General features: G+C 38.9%; 1 protein-coding gene across 5 annotated transcripts in view; it reads left to right on the forward strand.

Moving 5' to 3' along the window:
• Positions 1 to 26204, forward strand: part of FAM49B (family with sequence similarity 49 member B) — a 97344-nt gene that overhangs the window by 40821 nt on the left and 30319 nt on the right. For all 5 annotated transcript variants that reach the window (XM_027645555.1, XM_027645554.1, XM_027645556.1 and 2 more), the window contains exon 2: positions 13564 to 13636. The gene's annotated coding sequence lies outside the window, so the exon portion shown is untranslated. The remainder of the gene's footprint in view (positions 1 to 13563; positions 13637 to 26204) is intronic.

The raw sequence follows: 26204 nt of genomic DNA on the forward strand, positions 1-26204 counted from the left end.
TAAATTTGTAGCAGTTCTGTTTGGCATTTATAGTTCATTACATTCATTTTCAATTTCAGGTTTTTAAGTCTGAAAGTCTTATATCTCAGGGCTTTTCCTCTGACGGTATCAGCCTTGTAAAGAAGTGGCAATAATTCTTACTAATCCAATTTCAATAAACTGTTGTCACTGACAAGTTACCTGTAAGGGGGACCTGAAAGGGTTATGTCTTATGAAATTCCATCATCCTTCGTGGTTTTAGATATGGGGGTTTTTTAAGGAAAAAAAAACCCTGATAATTCCGGCCAACTGATCTTATTTTTTGTTGGGAGGATAGATGGACATTTTCAGGTCTGATGATTGAGCAAATCTTTAAGCTAGGAACCACTTACTGTCTTGCAGATACCTCTTAAAGGATGTCCTCCCATCGAAGTTGTGAAGGCAAATGCTTTAAATAAAAGTTTGGAGATAAATGTAATCCTGTGATCTTTGTCACAAGCAATCTCCACTGTCAGTGAGATTCAGAAGTAACATGGGATTGATTGCCCTGATACCTACCTTTGAATTCTATATAGTTGTACTATTTTAATATTAATTTTATATGCACTTTAGAATATAATGGGACACTCCCTTAACCATTCTGCCAATGAAGAATACTTTGAGAATGCATTTCTTTGTGGTTATAGCTGTGTAGAGACAGTGTAAATTAAAGAATGTTTTAAAATTGAAAGTACATTAATCTAGACTGACTGAACAGATATTGGGTCTTGCTTAACTTCTCCTTTTAAGTCAGGTAACAGTGGTAGGCTGAAAGTCTGCCTGCACTTAACTGTGATACAGTACAGCTGTATAAATTAATGTTTTGAGTTAAATCTTATAAATCTCTGAGTTGAGAGATTTATAAGAACAAGGCTGGTAGCTGCAGTTACTTCATTTTCCCCTCAGGTAAGTTCAAAGACGACCTCATATTTGAATAATTTGTCTAGGGACTTGCTTCTATATACAGAGATTTCTCCCAGACTTGTACTATTTTGGCCTGGTCTCTTATCCTCAAATACTTGTAGGACAGTTTTTTGTCCTTCCTAACTAAGCTGAGGCTCTGGAACTGCTTCCTCTTTGCCTTCAGAAATGGAAAAAAAAATGCCTGTGCACGTTGGGCAGGTTTCGGTTTCTTTAACTTAGAATAGAGTCTGTTTTAGTCTCTGAGTATCTATTCTGTAAAAAGAGAAAAGTAGACTTGGTTAGAATTTTTGAAAGCAGAACCAAAATCTTGAAGCTCAACCTCTTCAGAAATGCTTATTTTCCCTAAAAATACACAGTTAGACATTTTTAAAAAGTTAACAGGCCAGAAAGAAATTTTTTTATCCTTCAGCACAGAGCTGCACACTGAGGAGAAGGCTGAAAGCTATGAATTTGCATGTTGGGATTGGCGTTTATGGTGGTGACTTTAAACTGTGTTGCAACTCTTGAGTGCTTTACTGATTTGAATATTTCTGATAACAATGCTTCCACACCATAGGAGCCTGGTGAGGGTGAGGAAGCATACAGCTTGACGGCAGATTCAAAATCAGCAACAGTGGCACAGATAATATAACTTATTAAAAACTTTGTTAATACTTAGGCTTTCAAAATGTTTCATAGTTAAGAAAACTTCAGGGGAACTCTGATTTCTGATGAAATGTAGCAATAAGTTCTGATTAAACCACTAAACTATTACGTTGTTCTTTTGTAGAGCATGTTTCTAACTGTCAAATTGTGAAGGATACTGATGTGGCTGAGTGAAATTTGGAGTACTTTTTGTGCAAAGAGTGAGATGTTTAGGGCTCACTACCTCACTTCTTTTTTTCCATTGGAAATATCTAAAATGGTATAAGATGTGAAATGCATATCCCATATTTAAGCATTTTGTTTACTCACTAGGACACCTAATGGAACACTGGCATTCATAAAATTGATGGCATGAAATATTAATTCTGTTTAAGCCAGAAATTCCAAAGCTACACTTCTTTTGTGGGTGTGAGACAGCAGCTTTGTGGGAGCCTAAGGTACTTTAGAGTATAGTGACTATATTAAAAAACTTCCCATCAACAGAAGCATTCAGATGAGTAGGATGGATCAGGTATATCCATCAGTGGGCTGGTTTCTGTCTGTGTTTCTCTTTCTGCCCCTCTCCACCACCCCTTTTGTGTCACTATCTGGTCTTAAGTAAGCTGCTTTTCACCTTGTATGTCTTTTAAACTTTCATGTCATTCTGTCTTGCAGATGGACATATCCAGAGAATGAAGTGTTCTACCTTTGGTCTTATGGATATGGGCTTATGACAATAAACTAGAAAGAGCTGCAGTTGGAAGGCAGTTGAGAGTCTCTGCCTTTAGGTAGTAAGTTTTACTGACTAGTAGAAAAGTTATAGCTGTGTTTTCTGAAATAAATCTGCTTCAGTGGCTTGGCACTACTCCAATGTACCTTTTTGGAACAGTGATCCCTTGACATAAGTGAGTGCTGAAGCAGCTCTTTCCCATTACAGACAGTACTCAGTGGAAGAAACTAAATGTCTGTAAAATGCTGTTTGATAATTTGTTATGATAATCAAAACTTTGGCAGTATCTACAGGAGTTTAAGGTTAGGAAGCAGCTGTTCCTTCTTTGGAGTTTTTTTTCCTACCATGCATTGCTCTCGTGGTGCTGTGTATGTGCACCAAGGCAGCACGTGAGGCTCCAGAAACTACCTTACAAATATGAGCTTTCTCGCAACTAGCATGAATTAGTTCTCATAAATGTTGTGTTCAAGCATCAGCAGGATGTGACAACTCTGTGCCTGAAGTTACAGGTTTTGAATCCACTTCTCATGGCAGTGGTACATTTTATTTGAAGGTTTCAGTGTTGGCAAAGAAACTATAACTGCTTGTGCCGTCTGCTATCTGTTAAGAATGTGACATGGAACCAGAGTTGGAGATGCCACCTTCGTGAACTACCATTGTTTCTCTACCTGATTTCTTGAGAACTTTTTTCACATTCTCATGAACTGCTTAATAACTTCTGTCATAACTGTGGTGTTCTTGATCATGGAGGATACTCTGTCTAAGGAACAAACCAAGAAGGTGGTTTTACTTTTCTAAGTGTGGTTTATTTTTCAGACTATTGTTATATGAAAGGGGGATGGAATTTATTGTCATATCAGAGGGGGATCCTGATAATGGTTTGAGCACAAATTTATCTTTGACTCTAAGGCTCCTTCCATGGGAGCAGCTTTTTCTATAAATTTGATTTGAATACACCTAGTAGAATGCCAATTATACTCTTACACTCAATTTTCATCTTAGAAAGTTGTCCCAATGTAGGTTCAGCATTGTTTTTAATAAGTTTGTTCTAAGTACAAGACACTTTAGGACATTCCTCTGTAATAATCCAGCAGTAACCAGTGTTGCAGTTGGTTGATCTGGATGAAACATTTCCCCCCCTCAAGCACATTGTGTTTAACATGTGCATCTTTTCGGGGTTTTTAAATTATTTTTATTTGTAATCTCTGTTTAATCAGCAGTTTGGAATATTTGCATGATTTTTTTTTTTATTATTATTCAAAGTAGTCTTAATAAAAGATTTTTTGGGGGCAGAACTATAATGTACATATTGAAGTGAAGTTACTGTTTGCTATGTCCAGGATTAGACTGGACTGTCTCAAGTGATTAGTTAACTTCTTACTGTCTGTAGGGCCTTATCTTAAAGGCTTAAGAAGCTCAAGTATTCAGCAGTAAAGCAGTAACTTCCATTATTTTTGAGGTTGATGGATGAGAGTTTAACAAGAATATCTTTGTTAGATAGGAATGCAGTGTCTGATTTTTGGAGTCTGTAATGCTTCAGCAACTTCTGTCTGTAACATGATGTAGTGCAGAGATTTTGGAGGTGTTCTGCGTGTGTGCTTCACCCAGTGTATCCTCACTGACTGCCTTGAAGGGTCACTAAATAACCTCCTCTGTGCTTACCCCCTTCAAGATCCATCCATTGCTGCCCTTAGTAACTCTTGGTGTAGCAGGATTCAAAGACTGCACACCTGGCTAAAGTCCTGCTCTGCTCAGTGTTGGATGTTTTGCCTCATCACTAAGAAAGATAAGATAAGAAACTGGGACACAGCAACGTTAATTACCTGGAAGCAAATAGGAAGTCTGTAGTAAAAACAGGGATGAAATGCGTTTCCCTGTTAACTGCAACGTTAGACTGAGTTTCTGTATCTGAATGATTCCTAATAAAACATCTTTATAAGATAGAAGCAAGGTTAGTAATAGCCTGTGGAACTCTTTTAATTTCTCTGCAGCGATACGTTAACTGAAAGTACATCCACATGAAAACCTTTCATTCTTTCAGATCTGGAAGATCTTAGTCATTGTTCATGGATTTGTTTTTTTGTTTTTAATACTATTTTTGCTGATACTTGTATTTTTTAAGCAAATAACTAATTTTCCACAAAAATATGAGAGATGAGGGCCGAGAAGGCCAACATCCATTTCTAGATTTGAGTGGTAAAATAATGAATAAGTTAATGTTTGTCTTGTCTTAATCTTTAAAAACCAGACTAATTTTTATTGAAAGACAGAAAAGCTACAGGAAACCTCTTGATCAGCCAAAGGGGTTTTGCATTGCTCTTTATGAAGTCAGCCTCCCTTTGTTGTGCTTTCTGTGGTGCTTATGGCAGTACCATAAGGCAATAGAAATTTTATAGTTTAGCCATGGTGACAAGCGTATCTTTATTAATGAGATTTATTGTTATGTAAGTCTTCTCACTTCCTCTGTCTTGTTTTTGTCATATTCCAGTATTCAGAGATTGCTGGAAAATGTCTACTGTGTTGGAAAGTTCCTGCTACAGGAGCTTCTGCTATAAGAACACCCATAAATCATCCAGTTCTTTGGCACTGTCTTTGCCACATGAGATGTCCCTGATAAATTGTGTAAGTTCATGTATAGCAATGCAAATAATTCCATAGTAGGTAATGTTTGTTCTAGCTCATGCTGGGCACAGCGACCCTTACACTAAATCCTGTCTATTGTGAAAGTTAACCAGCCTCACTTATTCTGAGACTCCTTCCCACACAGATGATATGGAAGCTTTCTGTAGTTGAAGCCAACAAGGCTTCAGTCAGTCCTGTTACAGCAGATGATTTAACTTCTCTGAGTGCTCTTAACTCTGTGTGTGTGTGTAGCCTTTTCCTGTCAGCAGCCAGACACGTATATGGTGTGCAATTAATCTGTGCATCTGTACGCCATCCAACACACCCTGTAGGCACTGAATCATAGTCCTTGAACAGATGAGTACTACAGCACCACGTGATAGATCCAGTTTCTTCCTAGAAGGCATCGATGGTGCGTGTGCACGCGCTTTCATTTATACCTCTCGCCAAGCTGGAGTTTCCTCCTGGGCTTCTGTTACACAATTCTTGTCACACTTTTCCGGTTACCGTGTCTCTGAAGAGCTCAGGAACCTCTGCCTTCCATTTGGTTGGACATTAACCTCGTACATGGCGCTGCCCATGCTCTGATTGCACTGTGTGGGAAGGGCCCTGTGGGTTTTTCCTGAAGGAGCAGCCTGAAGCACGATCCGCCTGTAGAGCAACTCTCTCAGTTGGTGTGGTTTGATGGAGTCCCTGATCTAAATTTGGAGATTGCAAAAACCAGGCACCTTGATTTCAAGTCTGGTTACGCTTATTAGTACAATTTATCCCTGTTATTCAGTGATACTCTTGAACGTGGTGGTCCTAGGACTTTTTTGTGATGCCTGAAGTCCTTGTACTAATGATACTCTTGTTGTGTGTGCATCCACTTGCAAATTAATGGTTAGGAGGTGAAGGGAAGCTGCTATATATGCATGTCTGCTGTTGGAGTTTTACTTATGTACCACAACTTCGTGTCTACCAGAATTATACTGGCCATGATTCCCCAATTTTATGTGATACAGTTCCTTTGCTTCTTGTGTGTATTTAATTGAGTTTTATGGCTGCATTTCTTCGTAAAAAACGCTATGTCAAAATCCATTAGTCTTCAGGTAAGTCTTTCTAGCCTTATTGTAGCAGAAAAGCTTTGTAGTGTGACAAGTCTCTAAATAAAAATAATAATTGTTTTTTATTTGACCTCTGTTCCAGGATAAAGTTTGAGTTGAAAAGCATAAACTGATCCCCTTGTTGCAGTCTCTAGAACATGTATGTGACTATTTGAGTGTTGGTGTTTGTTATTTCACTTAAGCAGAAAAATGTAAGACTTGTTCTTAAATGCTTCCTTTGTTACTCCAAATACAGGGTAATATAGAAAAATTGTTGTGCTCCTGTTTTGAATGAAGTCACAACATGCACGTTAAATGTAGGAAAAATGCCTCTGGAGATGATGGCTTCTGCAAAGACCCTTAGAACAAAGATCTTGTGCTCTCTCAGTGCAGACCTAAATAGGAGGATGTGAGAGCGTAAGAGTGGCTTAAAATTCATCAGATTTCCTGTGCAGAAACAGGAGTCCAGTTGCCTTTAATGTCTCGCTAGTGAGAAGCGGATGTAAAAGCTGAGGCAGCCTGCAGACAACCTTCTGGGGGTAAAGCTTCCTACTCCAAGGTCTCAAAACATAAGCTTTGCAGTATTTTTTTTTTTTTTTAAGCAAATATTGGTTCCTAAAAAGATCATTCAGACTGCTTAAGCTAAGAGCTTAAATTATTTACACATCAAATAAAGTTAGGTACTGTAAACATTGCTGAGAGCTGGAACTAATTCCTGCCTCTCTGTAGAGTAGATAACAAGCTTGTCTAAATCCAGAGGAATAGGAAACAGAAGGGGAAAAAAAAGGATGTATTGACCAACTGTCCAGAGCTGGGGATTCATAGCATCTTTCCTCTGCCCTTCCCTCCTCTTCAGAGGTTTTAAATGGTAGACTGGCATAATAACCTACTGATGGTAGCATAAGGGACACTTCACTCTACCCTCTATTTGAGGAGTCTTTAATTCATTGTCTACCTGTGAGCCAGGCTGGTGCCTCTCTTCCAGCTGAGACTGGGACACTTTATGAGTAAAAATATGAAGGATGCTGAAACTGGGACGTGTTATGAATAGGGGTTTAAGGTGTGCATCCAGGAAAGACTAAGCACAGCAGAGCCTGCTGAGAAGGAATTTTGTGAAGTGGGGGAAAGTCTTTTGTGTGTAGTCTTTGCTTACAATAGATCTCTGTCCAATGGAAATCTTAAACTGTGCTTGGAGTTGGGATATTCAGCTTCTCTCCTATGGTTACGAGCCTTAACTTATTGAAGGGTTTGTGTAGCTTGCTCATAACTTTAACAGCTAAAACTCTTAGAAAGCAGAATTCCTGGTCTGCTGATTCTGGTCACACAGGGACCTTTTATTGTGGATAGTAGAATTAGGACTGGTCTGATATTGATTCCATGGGGTAATTCCTGGTTTCTGCAACGTAATTCAGTGCCTTGGTCGAGTGTTGTATATCCAAGGAGAAAACATACATTAACTGAGATCTGGGGTCAAAAAATATGTGTACTTGAGAGGGAGGAAGCATTCCGGGTTGTGCCTGTTCTCTGTATGACAAAAAATAACTTGCTCCTGACATTTCTGACTAAGTTTGTATGAGTTACATGATCTGAACTTGATTGTCTTCCTCCTTTGTATTGTATCAAGAACATTCTCTCACTGGGAGTAGGAAAAGATTAGTCCTGTTTCAGTCTCTGTGTAACTGTATGTATGTGCCCTTTTCAGCCTGCTATGGAAACCTGCTCCGTAACTAATCTGGAGAACATGTCATCTGTGTGCTACCTCTTCATCTCTAAGTTGAGTCACTCTAAGGGATTTAGTCACTGTCTAAGGAGTAGCTCTGTTTTAAAAGGGAACTGGAGAAAATACTCATCATGTTTTTTCAAGTCCAGCATCAAATATATTCTTCTCTGCCCATAGTTAAACTTTAAGCCTGGCCTCTATAAGAGTATTCAGATGATTGGCATCATTACAGCTCCATTTCCACATTTGTCTTTGAAACAGAGGAATACGCTCATTATATGGCTAGATGGAATAGGTATTTAGCAATTTCAGTTTGGTTGGTTTTTTACACAAGAGCTGCCTTCTTATTGCTGCATTTACAGTAAATATAGGCATAGGTTCCTGAGCTCTAAGAAGCTGGGTGAATAAGGGCTTGAAGGTAAGTAGCGGTCTGGTGATAGAACTTCTGCAGTGTGAGCAAACTCTACTGGAACTGAAGCATGCACTATTCCCAATTGTAATTAATAAATAATTTTAAAAAAAGGTCATAAGGGTAGTCGCCTGCTAGGATTCAGTCCTTCTGTAGTACTTAAAGTTATTTTGAAAAACCTGTGTTTTTAAGGGAAGTTGCTAAACCATGCCACAGTACTGAACTTGAAATATCAAGTCCAGTATTTGAAAGCTGCAATACGGCACTGACAGGAGAAAGCATTTACAGATGGAAATCCTTTCTATGACTTTGGAATAATTAACAGAGGAAAAACTGGTCAGTGCTCTGTTGGTAAATTATGCTTCAATGAATGCATTGTGTTGGGCTGATAATACTTTAAACCTGTGACAAATGTTTGCTGTGGGACAAAGGAAAGTTATGTGTGTCTTTTCCCTCCGTGTCTTTGCAACTCTTAATGAACTGGATGATCTTCATTTACACACAAAATTAGCTTCTGGTACATTAATATGTTTTGTTGTTTTGCAGATCAAACCTCTAAGGAATAGCATGCTTAAATCCTATAACTGATGCTGTTCTGGTGAATGAAGAAAAGTAATAATTTGATGTTGAAAATGGTCAGGGTGTCACTAGAGTGCTATAGTGTTACATGGAAGCAGAGCTACAGTCTTCCGGAGGCAGATAGTCTTAACTTTGGAATGTGTCTTAGCATCAGGGTTATTAACTGTATGATGTACAGGTGAAGCTCAGACTATTGAGTTTTAGTGTAATTACTTTGATCTTAAACACTTGGTTTCATTTCTGTCCTGGAAATAAAGGAATGAGAACTTACTTTTTCAGCTGTGTAGAAGTAAATTTGGAGATTTTTTTCATAGTTCTCTGACTACCAATTCTTCAGATCACAGGAGAATTTCCTCTTTCAACTGAAAATTAAAGTTTTGGCAATATGTGTTTGTAAGGAAAAAAATAGTCTGTATCATTTTAGTGAGCTATAAAATTCTCGAGTTTTGCTTGTCATGGAACTATCTGTGAATTCTAGTATTTGTAGGTGTTCCTATTTTTGTAGGACACTGATTGTGTTGCTTTCTGCCTCTTCTTTTGTAGCTGCCTTATTATGAAGAGTAGCCTGCCAAAAGCTCCACAGGGATTATTTTGACTGCTCAATGTATGTGCTGTGTGTTATGTCTGACAACAGAATTGTTTGTAAACTATCATAAGCTTTATGATACTTAGTTATCTTTATGGCTTATTTTTTTCTTTAACTCATTTTGTATACTTTGCTTTTCAGATATCTCTTATCATGGACTGTTGTCTCTAACCGTCTGTCGTGATCTTGTGTCAGGGAGGATACATCACCTTAAATCCACATTGCTGTCTCTTTTATGTATCCTATGCTTTGAGCTAAGCAAAATCAAGCACAGGCAAAGAGGATGTATGTAATGAGGTTTTTAACTGTGGTTCATGTCTGTACAACAGTGTTGGGCGTACAGGCTACGTGGAGAGGTGGAGTTACTCCTAAATGTACTTCAGACAAAGCTTTTGAGTTGAAATAACCGCATGTTAAGTTGTGAAATCTAAATTTGTCTGGGCCTTTGAAGAGGCGCTGTGTAGGTCACCAATAACAGAGGAAGTGAGATGGCATCTCAGGCCACCCCAGATGGTCACTTCAGTAGTGTCCTTGGGAGGAGAAGTATCCGACTGGAGCAAGGCAAAGACCAGGAGTGTGTGTTATTGGATCAGCACTTGAGAGTTCGGGCAGAATTTCAAGACAGATTTTGACCTGTTTCCCTCTGCATCTCAGCCCTGAGTCAAACCCTGCTTGTGAAGACTTGTAGCCAGCTCTGACACAGGACTTACCTGGGCTGTGAGTGGCAGTCTTGCTTTAGTGGTGGCAAAGACTGCAAAATTATTTATGTTAACTTCAAGCCCCTACACAGAAGATGCTGTATCTGATGGTAACTGCCTGTTTTGCCACAGTATTTCAGCAAACTCTTATATGGAGTACCCTGAATTTCTCAGTATAACCCATTACCTCATGTTAGTGGCTTTGCCCTTCTCTCCTGAGGACACAACCATTAATAAATTTCTCAGAAGTCTTCTTCCTTATAGCTTAAATGAGTGCAAAACTTGGAGGCCTGAGAATCAGTGGCTGTGACTCTGCCTGTTGGAACATGTACACCCGAGAAAAACGAACGCTGAGATTCACAGAAGGCTCTTTGCATCTTCATCGTTAATGGTTTTCTTGAGCATGAATTTTGTATAGAGCACGAGATTTAATCAGGTGCTGTACTTCAGAGTTTAATTCCACCTTCCCCTTAAGTGACAGAACTAATGAGTAAGGGATAGTCACTTAAATAAATAGATGAAGTCTCCCTAATTTAGCAGTAACAAGTGGGCTTATTGTCTGCTTCCTTCTTTTGAACTCACCATCCTATAAAGTTATGCCAACAGAGTGTGTGGAGGGCAAGCAAGGATATGTCCTGGGAATGAGCTTACTCTTTTGCTGTTCACCTGCTATTCTCATTAGCCTGTCAAAGAAACTGTGTTAATTTGCTCCACAAAGGTCTACTGAAATTAAGAAAATTAGTTTGTGAACAAATTTTATCTGAAAACTAAGATGGCACCTAATTTGATTTTTCTCAGCTGTGTTATTTTTGCCATAGGTTACAGTTTGGGCATTGTTTTAAAAAAAAAAAAGCTCTCTTGACAGGCTTTATGGACTGAACTGGATTAATCTAGATCATGTATAAGGAATTGTTGCCTTGAAAGCTGTAGAGATCTTCCAAAGGGATCACCTGTCTGTAGCTTTCTCTGTGTGATCCCACTCCAGCACCCCTGTGTTTCCCACGTGCAGTGCTGCTCCTGGCCAGCGTGCCTGTGCAGCAGCCTCTTACCTCTCCAGTTCCTCCTGTCACACCAGGCTTTATTCTTTGCCCAGCACTGGCAGAGGATGTAGTTCCACACTGCTCGTGGATGTTTCCATGATCCCTCCAGTCCACTGTTACCTACAGCTGTTTTGCAGGTTGAATTTTCCCATCCAGAATTGCTCCACAGCTGTTGCTGCTACCACTTGTTTCCCTTTCTCACCTAAAGGCCAGTCTGCAGAAATGGGTTGCCAGGGAGAAGGAACTACAGCATGGGAAATGCTGAGCAGCCAGGAGTGGGGTCGGTGCAGGACTGGAGAGGCAGAAGAGTCTCCAGCAGGCTTAGGTATTGCTTTCAGTAAAACAAATTCCTGCATGTGTCTTCAGGTACTTAAAATCTCAGAGATTGAACCATTGGAATTTGGCAACATGATTCTGTGTGCATTGATCCAGTGGAAACATAACAAAATTTCTGTTAAACAAAATGATCAGTCATGCTTGGAAAAAAAATCCATTTCATGGTACTGAATAGGAAGCTTTTCGTACTGTAGTGTAACAGAGTAGAAGGAAGTGTTTTTGTGGAATATGTTGAAGGAATTTGCACATGTGGCATTGCATAAATGGTCACTCAGGCAGTAGGACTTTCAATCCTGTTACAGGATGTAGGAAGTGACAGAACTGCTCTGCTCAGCTCTTGCCAAGCAGCATGAGTGGAAGGACCTTATGGCTTCCATTGAGAAGTTTTTAAGGGAATTGTTAACTTTATACACTTGCCTGGCAGGAGGACCGTAAATGAAAGGGACTGAAATTGGGTAGTAGAACAATTGTTAAAAGAAAGCCTATGCTTTTAACAGAGTGAATAAGGTGTTTTAGGTGTTTTTTAGATTTCTCCTTCTGCAGGAGAGAGAAATAGTGCTTATTACGACATTTACAGAGAAAAAAAAGAAATTACCACATTAATTTGGCAGGCACTTGCTTATCTCAGGTGCTGCCTTGATACAAATTGGCAGAAGTTATTGTTTTTTAACATTTTTCTCTTTTTTTTTTTTGCTTTTCAGCTGTCTGTTTCAACTGTTTGCTTCAGTGTAGCTGTGAATAGGATCCCTTGATTTTATTTGTCAATTAAATTTTGCATAGTATCTCAGAGTACTTGTTCTTCTGAGCTGTGCTTTTCAGGTTGCAAGTTTTTCCTTTGTGGAGAGGGCAGGAGGCAATGGGTAGTATCTTTTGGTGGTAGTTTTCACTGTGACTAAAATCATTCCCCAGCCTTGATACTTCTTAGCTCTTCCCCTTCCCTCTGTGCTTCCCAAGCTGAGACAAATCAGTGATGTTATGGCCTTTGTGATTGGAAAATTCACTGCAAAGCAGCGTATTTTTTGTCAAATGCTTGTTAATCAGGATTACCTGATGAAAGAGGAACTGCTGATAGCTGATTAAATACAAATTAACGCTGAATTTTTCATGCCTCTTCAGCTGGATTTGGAATGACATGACAGGGATTTTATATTTCTAAAACAAGTTTGCGCTAAAAACAGATGCATTACAGAATCTGCTTGACTTTGCTGTAGAAGTAGAAAGAGAATTGGAGTGCAAAATGAGAAGATCACTTTTTGAAAGAAACCTTGAGATGTGACATATTTAGAAGGGTGGATTCTGGTACCAGGAACACCCGAAGTAGGAGCAGCAGTGGTTTTACTGGAGACAGGTTAAGTGGCAACGCTCAAGTATTTAAATTAGCTGAAATCCCTCAAACAGAAACAGCCTACAAAACCCCAAAGGGATAAGGTTTATGAACATTTCACTACAATAGAAAGGTGCCAGTTTTGACCAGTTCATCATCCAGTTACTGTACTAAAAAAGGTAGACTGCTGTAGAAATCTGCTCCAAATGAACTTAAACACCCTCTGAATGCTTGCAGTGGAATCTGTGCTGCATTTCCACAGGAAATGCTGTTTTGTCTGACCATGCAAATAATGGGTTTTTTTTCTAAACTAGAAGATTAGCTTTGAAGCAGGAAATCCTGGTTAACATACAGAAAGTTCAGAAAGGTAAAAACTTTCACTGGCTGCATTTTTCTTTAACTGATGAAAACTGTAGCAATGAAGCATTTTTTCCCTGTGTGCAATATGTGTATATATATAACACTGTAAATAAAGCTTGAACAGAGACCTACTTTTTTTTCTGCTGCAATTATGTGTAACTTGGCTCCGTAATGCAGAGATGTAATGCTCTATTTTTTGTGCTGTAACTATATGTAACTTAACTCGGTAATGCTGAGATGCAATGCTCTATTTCTGATGCTTGTGATCATGGCTGGCTAATGGCCTTACTGACTCAGGGTTTGTAAGGATGCCTCTCCATTCACTTGTAATGTCACTTCCATAAAATAACAAGTGTTTTTGAAATTGGTGGGTTTTATTTGCATTCTTGAGGAATTATGTGGGTTCCTTGGCACTGCAGGATCAACTTTGATTTACCCCTGGTACTGGTTTATGTGATTGAAATGCTATATATTATTTGTGTTTAATGGGGTTCTTCTGTTTTTTCAGATCTGAAGACGAGCTGCTGCATTGATTATCTGAAGAAGTCTCTGTTAAGACTGCAAGAAGAGACTACCAGCTGGTAAACATTTCCTTAGGTTTCTTTTCTTGTAGAATGTTTCTTAGTTTTCCATAATATTTCAGGCCAAGAAGTACAAAGTATTTTTGTATATATTTTGGATCTATTGAAAGCAAAAAGTAGCTCATGCAATATTTTTTCTTTCTAACTGTCTGTAGCTTACCAGACAAAAGACTCAGTAGCAGTGGGTATTTAAACTGGAATACAAATTGATTAGATTCCTGTTCTCTTGGTAGGAGAAGAAAGACTGGTTTTTTTCCTATATAGGCACATTAAACATTGTCTATTTGCCTTTTTAGCTGAGACAAATACAATGCATCTGTACCCTGTCCTATATAAATATTGTTTGAAGTGTGGTAGTGCAAACAGTGAAACTTCAAATCTGATGCTTCAGAGTCTGGAGAGAGAAGAAAGGAAGCTTTAGCAGAAGTTCAGATGCTTTGGAAGATGCCATTAATGTGCTTGTAATTGTTCAATGGCTGTTTGGTGAAGCATAATTTTCACTGAAAATAATATAATAAAACTAAGGATGTCTCGTAATTTCCAGGCATTTAAAGTCATGTGCAGGCTGCCTGTAGGTTCAGAGTGGTAAAAGGATCATCAGTGAAGAGCTATGACCACTTAACAGCAGTTTGCCAGCCCATAAGCTAATTTGTTGAGCTATGCTATTACAAGCAATCACAAGAAAACATGAGGATTTAGGACATTTGAGTATGTCTTAGTGTTGATAGTGGGTGCCAGATTTACAGCTCACTTTTCAAATAATTAATGTTATGCATAAAGTAACAGTTTTCCTCTGTAATTATACCTTACTGTCTACCTTCTATGAAACTTGAATCCTACCTTTCTGTTTATTGCCACCACTTGAGCTCCAGGGCTTAGTAAACTTGTGTCAAGAGGGTTCTCAGCCCGGAATGGGGTGATGCAGCTGGGTTCAAGGATGAACATGGAAAGAAGCAGTATCCTAGCCAGTAAGAAATCATTGAGCTTTTATCACTTATCCATTTACAGATGCTTTATTAATCTTCACTAACCAGTTAATTTGCCTAAATTTTGTAAGCAGTTGAGGATAACTTCATGAAGTGTTGTGTGACTGTTGCAGAGAATATTAAACTACTGTGTTCTGTTACTCTGCCAAACCTAGATTAATGATAGGAAAGTTTTGAAGGCTTATAGTGGTCAATAATGTGCATGTTACAAGTGACGTAGTAAAAACAATGTCTGACTTTTTAGTCTTTTTTTTTTTTATATAAAGATGACTTGCATAGTACAACTCTTTTTGAGTGGTAATTTCAATAGCTTTGTTGGCCATGTAAAGTTGCAGCTCCAGAAGCTAAAATGCTTATGAGATTCCTTCCCAAGTACTTAGTTTGAAAGTGCATGTCCTTAAACTTACAGGAGAAAAAACTTATGGTGTGTAGTGTGTCACCATTTGAGGTACCAAAACACTGCATAGCCAATGTAAGTTTTGAACCATGTTACAATTATCTGATAGTAATTTTTAGGTTATTACTTTAAATTATTTTGATGGTATATGATGTGAATAAGTAATGTGTGTCTGTCACTAAGTTTGGGTTCATAGCTTGCCCCATACAGAAGACTGAAAAGCCCATTAGCCTAGAAGCAAAGGACCCTCTGTCCTTTTCCCTGCTTTGGCTTCCTTCCCACCCCATCATCTCCCCATTTCTCTCAGAGAGAGAAGTTTAACAGGATGACCATGTTGACTGAACTGGGTAGTTCTATAAAGTAGTTCTTTGTCTGCAACTGTGGTAAAGTATTTGTCTTAATTCAGCTTAGTTTGTGCTGCCCAAACTTGATTTCACTGTCTCCAGCATTAACTTTGATCTGGGAAGACTGGAGCTAAGAACCTGCTGAGCTCTACTGCATTTTAGACCTGACGCAGGTCTCAGCTCAGGCCCCCAACTCTGGGAACGTGCTGAAAAGAGAATGTGACACACAGATGCTGCATCCCTTGGGGCAGAGTGTGTCTGGTCCTTGAAGTGGTGCAGACTATCCCAAGTGCGTGTGAGACATGCATGCCCATCTTATCTGGGTGGTATTTCTTCTGGTTAGGATGTTTCAACTGTCTATTATCACAGACACTGAAGGACATATAAAATTTTAGTGTTTGCCCTATTTTTCATGTATTAGCTGTTCTTTTTCATTATGCTAACTTACTTGTATGGGATTATTTTCCAGAGTATCAGTCATTCAGAAAAGATCTTGATAATTGTCTCCTGCTTTGACGTATAATCTCTGATAATTATTCACTCTCATTTTATAACGTTATCTCTTATATGCAGCTTGAACATGTCTACATCCTTGAAGATTTAAAAATCTTTCCACACAACTTAGAATTGTTCCCCTGTAATGATGATAGGGCGATGTTTTGAGCAAACTGATTAACATGTTGTGGAGTCTTTGTTCAAGGACTAATATTGCACTGTTGGTGGATTAACAGGTTTTGCATTTATGCTAATTTTAGTAAATATGAAAACACCTTCAGTATTATGTTTGCAAAGTGGAAGCAAATGCATACCTGTCACTTTATTAATTTTGAGAACTCTTTGTTGTGGCTTGTATAGCTCTCATAAAAGTAGCATTTGTCTGGCTGACACATCTTTAAATGTTTTGTTTCGTCTTGGGAAGAATCTTTAAAATCTCTTCAGTAACAATGTGAGTCTTTTAGTGCAAAGCCCTTCATATCTGTTAAATTTAAAAAGAGCAGAAAAGCTTGTTGTACCCTTAACTGTGTGCCTGAAAAAGGTTAGAAGTGAAGGATCTCATTCAGAAGAGATGCTGTATTGAGTGAGGCCTTATTGCATGTGTTCACAGTCTTCTGTATGGCTTTGACTGTTGGGGAAGTTTATGTAAAGTCAAATGTGTTGCAGAAAATATAAAGCAAGGTTCTGTTTTGTTTTGCTCAGTGCTAAATGTTAAACAAGGAAATAGGTGTTATAAATGTGCAGCTTTTAATGGGTGCTTTCAGAAGGACTTTTTTTTTTCTGGGAAACATATGGAACCAACATAGAAAGTGGTCAAGTTACAAATGCTTCTGAGCAACTCGAAAAGCTTTCAGTGCAGAGTCTACCAGATACCAATAGCAGAGTAATATGGGAACATGGAGGTAAAAGAATGTTATAGTTTAGAAATCCGAGGGGGGGAACTCTTCTTCCCCCTGCCCCCACTGTAGGAAAGACTGAGTTTGAATGGAAAGGGGGGGGCGATTAGATTTACAAAAGAACCTAGCTGGCTGAACCCACATTCCTAACAGATGGCCCATCAGAGGCTGGGGGGAGAGGGGAGGAGTTTTGAGGGGGGTTGCTGGCTCTCCTCAGAAGGGAGAAGTCAGTTTGCTGGGTTCTCTCTCTGGGATGGGCCCAGCCCCGGGTGTGGAAAGGAGCGAGAGAGTGGGAGCTTCACCTGTGCAGACAGTGCTGTCGTGCATGAGATGAGATGGGGAGCCCCAGAACACACAGAAGAGTAGGACAACTCTAAACCCGGGCAGATGGAGCTCGTTCAGCCCTGTAAGGCCATCCATCTAAGAGAAGGTCACTCTAAATAAACCTACATCCTGAGGACCTCGCTGCCACCGTCCAAGCTCACTCGGCCCCGGCAGATGAACCTTAGGATGAAAGGGTGGGCTCAGTTCAGCGCACACTGTGTCTCACCTAAAAAATCCATTGTGCAGGCTCTAAGGCCTTACCTGCGTTTGCAAAGCCCCGTGTCACCAGCGCACTTGTAGCAAATGTGGGTAGAGACCTTTCCCAAATCTTCGTTCACGAAGACTGGCTGTGATGATGATGATGATCTCTGGGACAGAGATGGGGTAGCTGTCTTTGTCTCCAGCTCGGACCTGCTGCGTTTTCATTGGAGAGTTTTTGTGCTCACTGGGAGAAAAAGGAGGAGCCTTAAGACACCGTCATCTGAGGATAACAGTGAGTTCCATGGGGTGGACTGCTTTCCTTTCCCCCTTTTTTCCATTGGGGGAAGGATCCCCGTTTTCTTTTCGGCTTCTCCCGTGACCCGAGAACACCCCCAGACCCCCTTCCCGCGCAGTGACCGCCAGAGCCCAACAGTGCCCCTTCAGGCCACAACAGAGAACTGCAGGCTCTGCACCTCCAGTGACCCAGCAGCACCCCCTGCCGACCGTGATTAGAACTGCGCTAAAAGACAGAGAAGTATTCAGACTTTTTCTTTTGTTTGAAGGGGATGTTTTGGGTACAGGACTATTGTCTAGGGTTTTTTGTGTGTTCTGTTACTGTTCTTGCCAACGTACATATATCTTTTAACAAAAGATTGTTATTTCTTCTGTTTTCTACACACTTTCTCGATTAAAGCCCCTTAATTTTGAATTTACAATTGCTGAGAGAGAGGAGTTTGGTTTGTCTCATAACTTATCCTCTTTAGCAATCATTCCAGTCTCTTCAAACTGAGACAAAGAATAATCCACAACAATGAGGTTATAGACTGTAAATACATGAAGAAAAATTGATGTCTTTCTGACAACTGAAACCACTTTTACTTCCCGTTTGTGCCAGTAGTTAAAAACAATCTCCTTTGGTGGCGTTACTCTAAATATATTGTTGTTGGCTTGCCTGTAAATTGAGCAGAGCCTCTTGATTTGTCACCCATGTGAAAGTGGGTTTGTGGAAATGGTTCTTAGTACGTGGAGTTCAAGTACTTCTTGTATCTTTGACACTCAAAACATTGTGGTAGAAATTCTGATCATGTTACTGATATTCTACCAGCATGCATTTATTTTGTATTAGTGCCAGTATCTAAGGTAAGGAAGAGGTTCTTTCAGGCTGAACTGAGGTGTCTTCTACTTATTTGCTGTAGTTTATCTTGGAGCTTGTTTTATATGGCTCACTGCAATAGCACAGGAATAGATTGGGGGCTAAAAGCTTTTATGCAATTCTATGTTTTTTTAAAATCTAATAGTGTGTATTATCAGTGTAAATAATCTGCCTGTGCTGAGGCAACTTAATGTGGTATCTTTTCTCCCACAGTAGAGGTACAGTTACTTAAAACTTTGAATAAAGATTGTATTAATCTGCAAACAATCAATGACAGTATTTTTTTACTATAACCAGGCAGATTTCAGTGTAGACCTCTTCCAAAATATCCTTTTTTTACATGTAGTAGTCCTACTGCAACAGTTAGTGGAATAAGTTTAAAAAGAAGTGAGCTTTGAATTTGGTTTAAAGTCTCATTTAGTAAACTGTGTTCTCCTTGAGACTTTCAGCCATGTGGATTTGTTTATGAAGGTAAAGCTGCTATTTTTCTCTACCTGTAAATAGTAGCTCAGGACAACGTGAACTGTTTAATTCTGTTTGTCTGATGAGTCTTCAAATCAAAGGCATTAATTTAAGGATTGTTTTGACTTTTTGAAAAGTCACTTTTAAACAGACCAGCAAAATATGTAAACTTTTCTCATCAGAAAGACATTTGACCTGAAAAGCTTGTTGAGACAGGTGACTGGACTTTCGTATTAAGTGTTATGTGGTCTGTGCTATTACGTTAATGTCAGATATTACTTATTTCACTTCCTGACTTAGAGAAAGATTCTTAAATGATAGTTAAATGATAATTCTAGGTTTTGTAGAGGAAAGGTTGTTGGTTTAACTCTGTAGGGACTTGAACTGTAAACATACAGTCCTTCAGATCTGCTTAGTATTCAGCTTATTGCTTGACCACACAACTGCAGCTTTATTATTTAGAATCATAGAATATCTCAAGTTGGAAGGACCCACAGAGATCATCAAGCCCAGCTCCCTGCTCCTGGCAGCACTGCCACTAAACTGTATAACTAATAGCACTGTCCAGATGTTTCTTGAACTCTGACAGGCTTGGTGCCGTGACCATTTCCCTGGGGAGCCTGTTCCAGTGACCAACCACCACTTCAGTGTAGAAACTTTTCCTAGTGTCCCATTGGAAGTTCCTCTGATGCAGTTTGCCTCCCTCTAGCTGGGCAAGCTGGAGGTGCTTCCAAGGTGCTATGTGACAGTTCCTCTGTGTTTAGAGAGTGGTGTTTCCTGGCTTGTGGATGAGTTACACCTCGGAGGAGCTGCCTCTGCTGAGCCTTGCTTAGTGGGGCAGCACTAGGGACCCTGGGGGAAGGACTTAAAGTGAACTGCTTGGGTATCTCCTAGAACCTGCTCAGCCCTGAGTCTGAGAGGAGCATGTGGCAAAACTTAGTGCTGCTGGTTTCTGCAGGAAGGGCTTTTTGGGCTTTTAAAAATCTGATTTGTGTTCCTTGAAATCTGGAATATACAAATCCATTGTCTCTGAACAGCTGAAATGCTGCCTGGGATATTTCCATAGCTATAGCATAATCAGCTTAGGTCAAAGTTCATCTTAGAGTTTTACCTATCAGAGTGGAAACTAGGGGTTCAGCTCTCAATTTTTCATACTGTTGAGGAACAGCTGATAGTTAGAGCTTGCTAAAACCAGGGAAAAGATCTTTAACTGGTACATTACTGTTACTCTTCTTTGTTTGGTTTCCTTTCATGATAGAAGTTCGTAGCTGTTCATATGACCTAGTATAGTCCTGAGAAGAGTGATTTATCCTGAGTGTAGAAAATCTAGATTATAAGAAATAAGGACTCCTCTGTTCAAGTGCTTGTGAATAGGACTGTGGGTCTTGGGGTTGCTCAGAGCTGCTAATACACCATTAATAATGTTGAATGGGAAAGCTCTGCTGACCTTTCCTTGTCTTACTCTGTTTGTTGCACAAGTGGATGATTATTGCTGCAAACTTCCTGGGACAGGGCATAGTTTCGTTTCTGTTATGCTGATACTGAGTCAGAACTCTGTGTTAAACTGCCATATTCCTAATAAATTATATCATTTTTATAGCTTAAATAAGGAAGCTGATGAATCGGTTGGTATTCAGGAACACTTCCCAGCTGGGTGTTAACAGCATCATAACAAAAGGAAGTATGGACTGTGGAAAATGCCAGGTAGTCATGGGAAACTTAAACATGCAATGGGGAACAAATGGCGATATCATTTAAAGATGTAAAGATATCCCATATCTCTTCCTAGGTTAGGAATACTGCAGTACTTTTTTTGAGGATTGAAAGCCTGAATTTTAGAAAGTTCTTAAAAATACTACTTGTTTTATATACCCGGTACTAAATTCAGGATTTGGATTTAATAGTTCTTGCAGGCTTTTTTAGTATTTTTGTACTCGCAGTAAAACCAGGAGTTGTGTAGCTTGGACTAAAATACCACCGTTCTACCCCCTACCCCATTATCAAAAAAAGCAACCATCACAGACAAAAAACCCCCAACTCTTAATTAAACAGTCCAAGGAGTCCCATCTCTGACTAAAATTCCTTGTCTTCTGATTACCCATTTAATGTAACATTTAATATTCTCAACTTGCTTTGAGAAGTGAAAAAGTTTATTTGGACATATTTAAATTAACTTTTTGGTTAAAAAATCTCTTGTACTTGGTGTTCAACTTGCAACTCCTTTTTTTGTTACGCAGGGCTTTGAGATGCAAAGATGAGGATTATGATAGTTTATTTTACTGTTTTCACTAAGCAAAAGTAATGGTTTGTTATGGAAAACATATCTGTAAGTGGACGAAATATAAATTTTCATGCTGAATACTAATCTTGTGTATGTGTGGATATCCTCTTATGCCATAGGAGTTTCTCAAGTATCTTTTTAGTTTTCCCTTTTTGTTTTTTAATTGGTAAAAGGGGTATCTGTATATAACCTTGTCCCCTTCTTATTAGCCTATAATACAGTGTCTAAACTTATTTGAATTACTTTTTTCAGAGCAAACCTGACTGTTCTTTGCCATGTTCCTCTTGTAGCCAAATCTCCAGATGAAACTTTAGAGAAACTGGAACAGTGCTGTGTAGAATATGATTTATATTGGCATAAATGGATTTTAATCTGTGCATAAAGGACAGACAGCATAATGTGTGCTTTTGGCAGGTGTCTAGCACAGGTTAAGAACTACAAGAAAGCTTTCAAGGAATCATTTAGGTTGGAGTGGATCTGGAAGATCTTCAAGTCCAGGCATTAACCCAGCACTGCCAAGTCCACAGCAATATAAGCTGATACATTAACTGCAAAAGGGATTGAAAAAGAATCTTGTAATTAAGATCACATAAAACAAAGCTGCTATGCAATGCTAGCAGTTTAGAGAGAATGTATGTTGTAAAATGAATTATGAAAAATGAAATAAGCGTGAAAATTATGATGGAACAGTAGTTGCTTTGATACATTCACAGACCATTTCTATCATTAAATTTTAAATTTAAAACATGAGTTTGAGTATAGCAAATAATGAGGTACTGTGACAGCACTGAGAAATTATATAGGATAGGGAAAGACTTACTGTAACTCATGAAGTTTGAATATACAACTTAGCTTCAGAAGGACAAATGAAAATGGCTGGATTTGAGCTGAGGCTTTACAACCAGAAACCAAAAAAAGTGGTTTTATAGCAGCCAACCAGTACTTTTGCTCTTTATAAAGAACTGAGGTCACTTTGCAGTAGTGATAGACTACCTTTACTTATCTTAATCTAATCTATGATTGCCATACAGATATAGAAAAATCTTTGTTTAGAATCACTAATGTTAACATCGGAGTTTGCATCCATTTAGCATTGAACCGTGGGCTCATCTGCAGATGCCCTGAAACTTCCTTTGAAAAGTGATCTTTGCTATGATTACTGCTTTTATAGCTTAGCCATCTGTTATTGTTACTGAAGTAAAAATCAAGTTTTATTACTAAATATTTCTTAGCTTACTCTTTTTATTACTAACAAGATGTAGGATGTATTTGACTTGCAGTTCTGTTTTGGACTGGGCTTGGGTTTTATGTTTTAATTTGTGCTTCTAAGGGTATTAATTTTTTTTTGAGTGGTTTCCTCACACTGAATTCGAGTCTGTAACTGAAGCAAGAGAGCAGGAGCATCTAAAAATTGCCAGACCCCAGGTAGTCTTTGAGCTGGGTCTTGTTGTGTTCAACAGTATCCACGGACTGAGAACATCTGTTCCATCGTCCATCTCTGGTTCACGTGGATTTCAAGTTGGTGATGCTTACCAAGGGGAATTCTAGTGGAAGCTTGAACTCCAAACAAGCTATTTAAACATTTGCTCTGTGAAAGCAGCAGTGGGTTATATTTTGAAGATTACTTTAGCCTGGGTGCCCAATATTTCGCATGGAGTACGTGAATCCTGTGCAAGCTTTCACTAATAAGTCAACTTTGGGAAGTAATTATTGCTGAAGTTCCCTGATGACCTGAGGTACCCCTTAAGTACACAGAAAGTTATTTAGATTCTTAGTACAAAGTTGTTTTCAATTATTTCTTACTGCTTAATGTTTTTAATTCTTAATAGGCAGAAGAACCTGAGTGTTAGAAAGCCTGAAAAATCACTGTTCATGTAGCAAATCTTGACTGACAATCACTGACAAGTCTATGCTTGAGTGTAGAGGCATCTTAATTAGTTCAGTCAGGGTTGGGAAGAAGATATTGGTTTCATACTGGAAGTTAATGATTAGCTGTTCTCATCTGGAATCTGTTTTCATATGCTACTGAGTTAAGCAGCATCACTTCAATGTGAGGTGGATGCCCAAAACACAGGGCTTATTCAGTGGTTAGCCAGTTTTTGTTGGTATTTTCTTCCCAAGTTTCATTATCCACGATGGTTTCACGTTTACTTAGTGCATCTTTTATATTTGGGTACCATTTGAGTTGTGTCAACTTCGGGCTTTTCCTCTGGCAAACTGAATGATGCTTGGGTTTGTTCTGAAAACGAATAGCTGCAGTTCAGATGATTCACTGGCCCTCTCTGATGGTTATAGACATTTTCCCATTTTTGTTCTCCAACTACTGTGGCAATTCCTTGAATATCTATTGTAATTGGCTTGAGATATTGGCATGTACTATGGCCTGTTTCTGCTGTGGTGAAGTTGGGCTGCAAGTCAAGGGGAGTGCGGGTGTGTGTAAATGAGATCCCTAGGATGGGATGTATTATCTTTGTTCTGTTTGACTCTATCAGGTAGTTTAAAAAAAAAAGGGGGGGGGGGACTCAAAAAACAAAAACCTAAACAAAATCCATGAGCTATTAACCCATTGAATAAAGGTAATTTTCCTGCCCAGAGATGCTTTTCTCTGTAATGTAACATTAAATGCTTGACTGCCTCAGAATTGCAAGCAGTTGAAAAATGCTGGGTCTGTATTACTCAATTTTCACGGCCTATTAGTTTATATAGTATACATGTCTCATCTTGTGCCTGTTGGCAGTACTTCTGTATTAATCTGCAGATCCAAACCTTGAGAATCAGTCAGAAGGAAGCTCAGAGGGAGAACCCAAGTTGTGCACTCTGAATCTGACAATAGACAGTTGTTCATTTAGATACTCCTGTGTCTGAATTAAGGTGCATCCAAAGGGCAAAAATTAGTTGTGTAAAGAATCCATCACACCATTAATTTCACATCTGACCGTTTTTAATGCATCTTTGCTGGCATTCCCTACTGACTGCTAGAGATCTGCAAGTCAATTTCTTATCCATTTATAAAAGTGCTTTATTATATTGCTTAGTGCTAAGCTCTAAATTTAAATACCATGTGATGTGAAGTCACACTCTGCAAAAAAAAGAAATCAAATACCTATCAGAGTGCCAGTATAAACCAAGCCAATCAAGCCAAGCATCAGCTGTGCTTAGTCTGATCTGTTTTGCATGATGCTCATGGGTACTAAAAGATAGGAATCCAGTTAATGGATTCCTGTGCTAACATCTCTCTGCCTGTTACTGATGATAGTCCAACTGACCTATAATTCTCAGCTTTCCTGTCTGCTTCCTTTTTGCCTAATGGTTCTGCTTGATTTCTTCTCTCCTCGTGCTTTCGTTACCACAAGAGTCCTGTAAGACTTTGTTAATAATTAACTTTTACTCATTCATTGAAGCCTTCAGGACAAGCCACCTGAGCATGAGCACACTGTTCTTGCAGGTGGTAAGTGCCTGTGTCTCTGTGCAGTATTGTGTCCAGAAAGATGGGAAGACCTAAGCATTGCTTGTCTCTTTTGTAGTAATTTTGTCAATTAGAAATGTGTATATATTTATTTAGTAATGAACTAGTAGTGTTAGGACACACTTTTTAAAAGTCCCTAGTTTTGCTGCTGTAGTGGGATTTTTTTTTCCTCATTTTAATATTTATTTCTATTGTCTAATTCTGAATTCCAATGAATTTAGACTTGTTATTGTTGTTTATAGCGCAGTGAATTAAGTTGGACTTTCACTCAAAATAATCTTAACCAGAGCTCTTGACTACCCCAAAAATATTATTTTCAGGTAGAATTTTTTTAGTGTTCTTAAACACTTTGTCCTATATTATTTTTCTTGCAGTCTTTTTCAGGAAATTAGCTTTTTGCGGTGGTGATGGGTCTAACTTTGGTTTCGGTTTCTCTTTTTGCAATATCAGTCATGTTCAGTCCTTACCTTCAGGGGATCACTGCTTTTCATCCTATGTTTGATTTTTTTTTTTTTTTTTTGTTACTTTATCTCAAAGCACAAATTGACCAATTTGATGTCATGAGAAAGGAAAAAACCCAACCATATTTAAAATACGCCTGAGTGGGTGAGTTCTAGGGAATTGCAGCAGCTCTTACAGAGACAGTGCTGTTACCCATCTTTTTGTCCTGAAGTACTGGGTGGTTACTGCTGAGAGAGTGAGGGCAAGCTGAGAATCAACTGGCAAAGGCAAAAACAGATGCTACTCAAACTTAAAGAACCCTGCTCAAGGGGAAAGCTGCTCTGAGAGGGATGCATGCACTGGAAAGAATGGAGAGTTAAATTTCTGCGGTTCTAACAGTGTCTGACAGTCACCTTTTTGCTCGTGATCAGTTCTCTGGGCTGTGAAGAGTTGGTCTCACTACATTCTCCACTCTCCTTCTTACCTATGGTGCTGTAGGTCTTCAGAGCCTTCCCTTGATAATGCTACACTATTTTTTCCCATGGAGCTTTATGAGATGCTATAATGCTCCATATCTTCTCCTTTAATCTGTACTATTAACGTCATTATTTCAGCCTTAAGACAGTGGCTAATGAAATGTACAGCATGCTGAGGCTGTCCAAGAACACTAGTTTTCTTTGTTAAGCGAATAGTTTTCGGTGGTCACTTGAAAATGCCTTTTCTGGAGGTCAGCATGCAAGACTTGAATTTTTTTCATGTGCACATTTATGTGGTTTAATTAAAATCTTGCGTTATTTTCTTGTTAAAGCAAAGTGAAATGCAAGTGGAACAATTTGCCACTGGTATTTTATTGCAGCTTTGGCTCTTTAGTACTGAAATTTATTCTGGAATATGTGTGTTTATGGATCATCTAACGTGGCAGCCCTTTTCCCTGAAAACACATTTGTTACCAAATAATGGTGTTCCCTATTTATCTGTATGCCTAGAGATAAAACACAGCTCTGCATTCTATTTTTTGTAACATATTTTTCCCAAGTCACAATGGTTTATAGATCCAGAACTATGATTATGAAGTAGATCCACAAAAACAGTATGTCAGGAACCAGATGTGTGTTTGCTATT

The sequence above is a fragment of the Corapipo altera genome, unplaced genomic scaffold (assembly GCF_003945725.1).
Source record: "Corapipo altera isolate COAL_440 unplaced genomic scaffold, ASM394572v1 51, whole genome shotgun sequence".
Classification (NCBI taxonomy): domain Eukaryota; kingdom Metazoa; phylum Chordata; class Aves; order Passeriformes; family Pipridae; genus Corapipo; species Corapipo altera.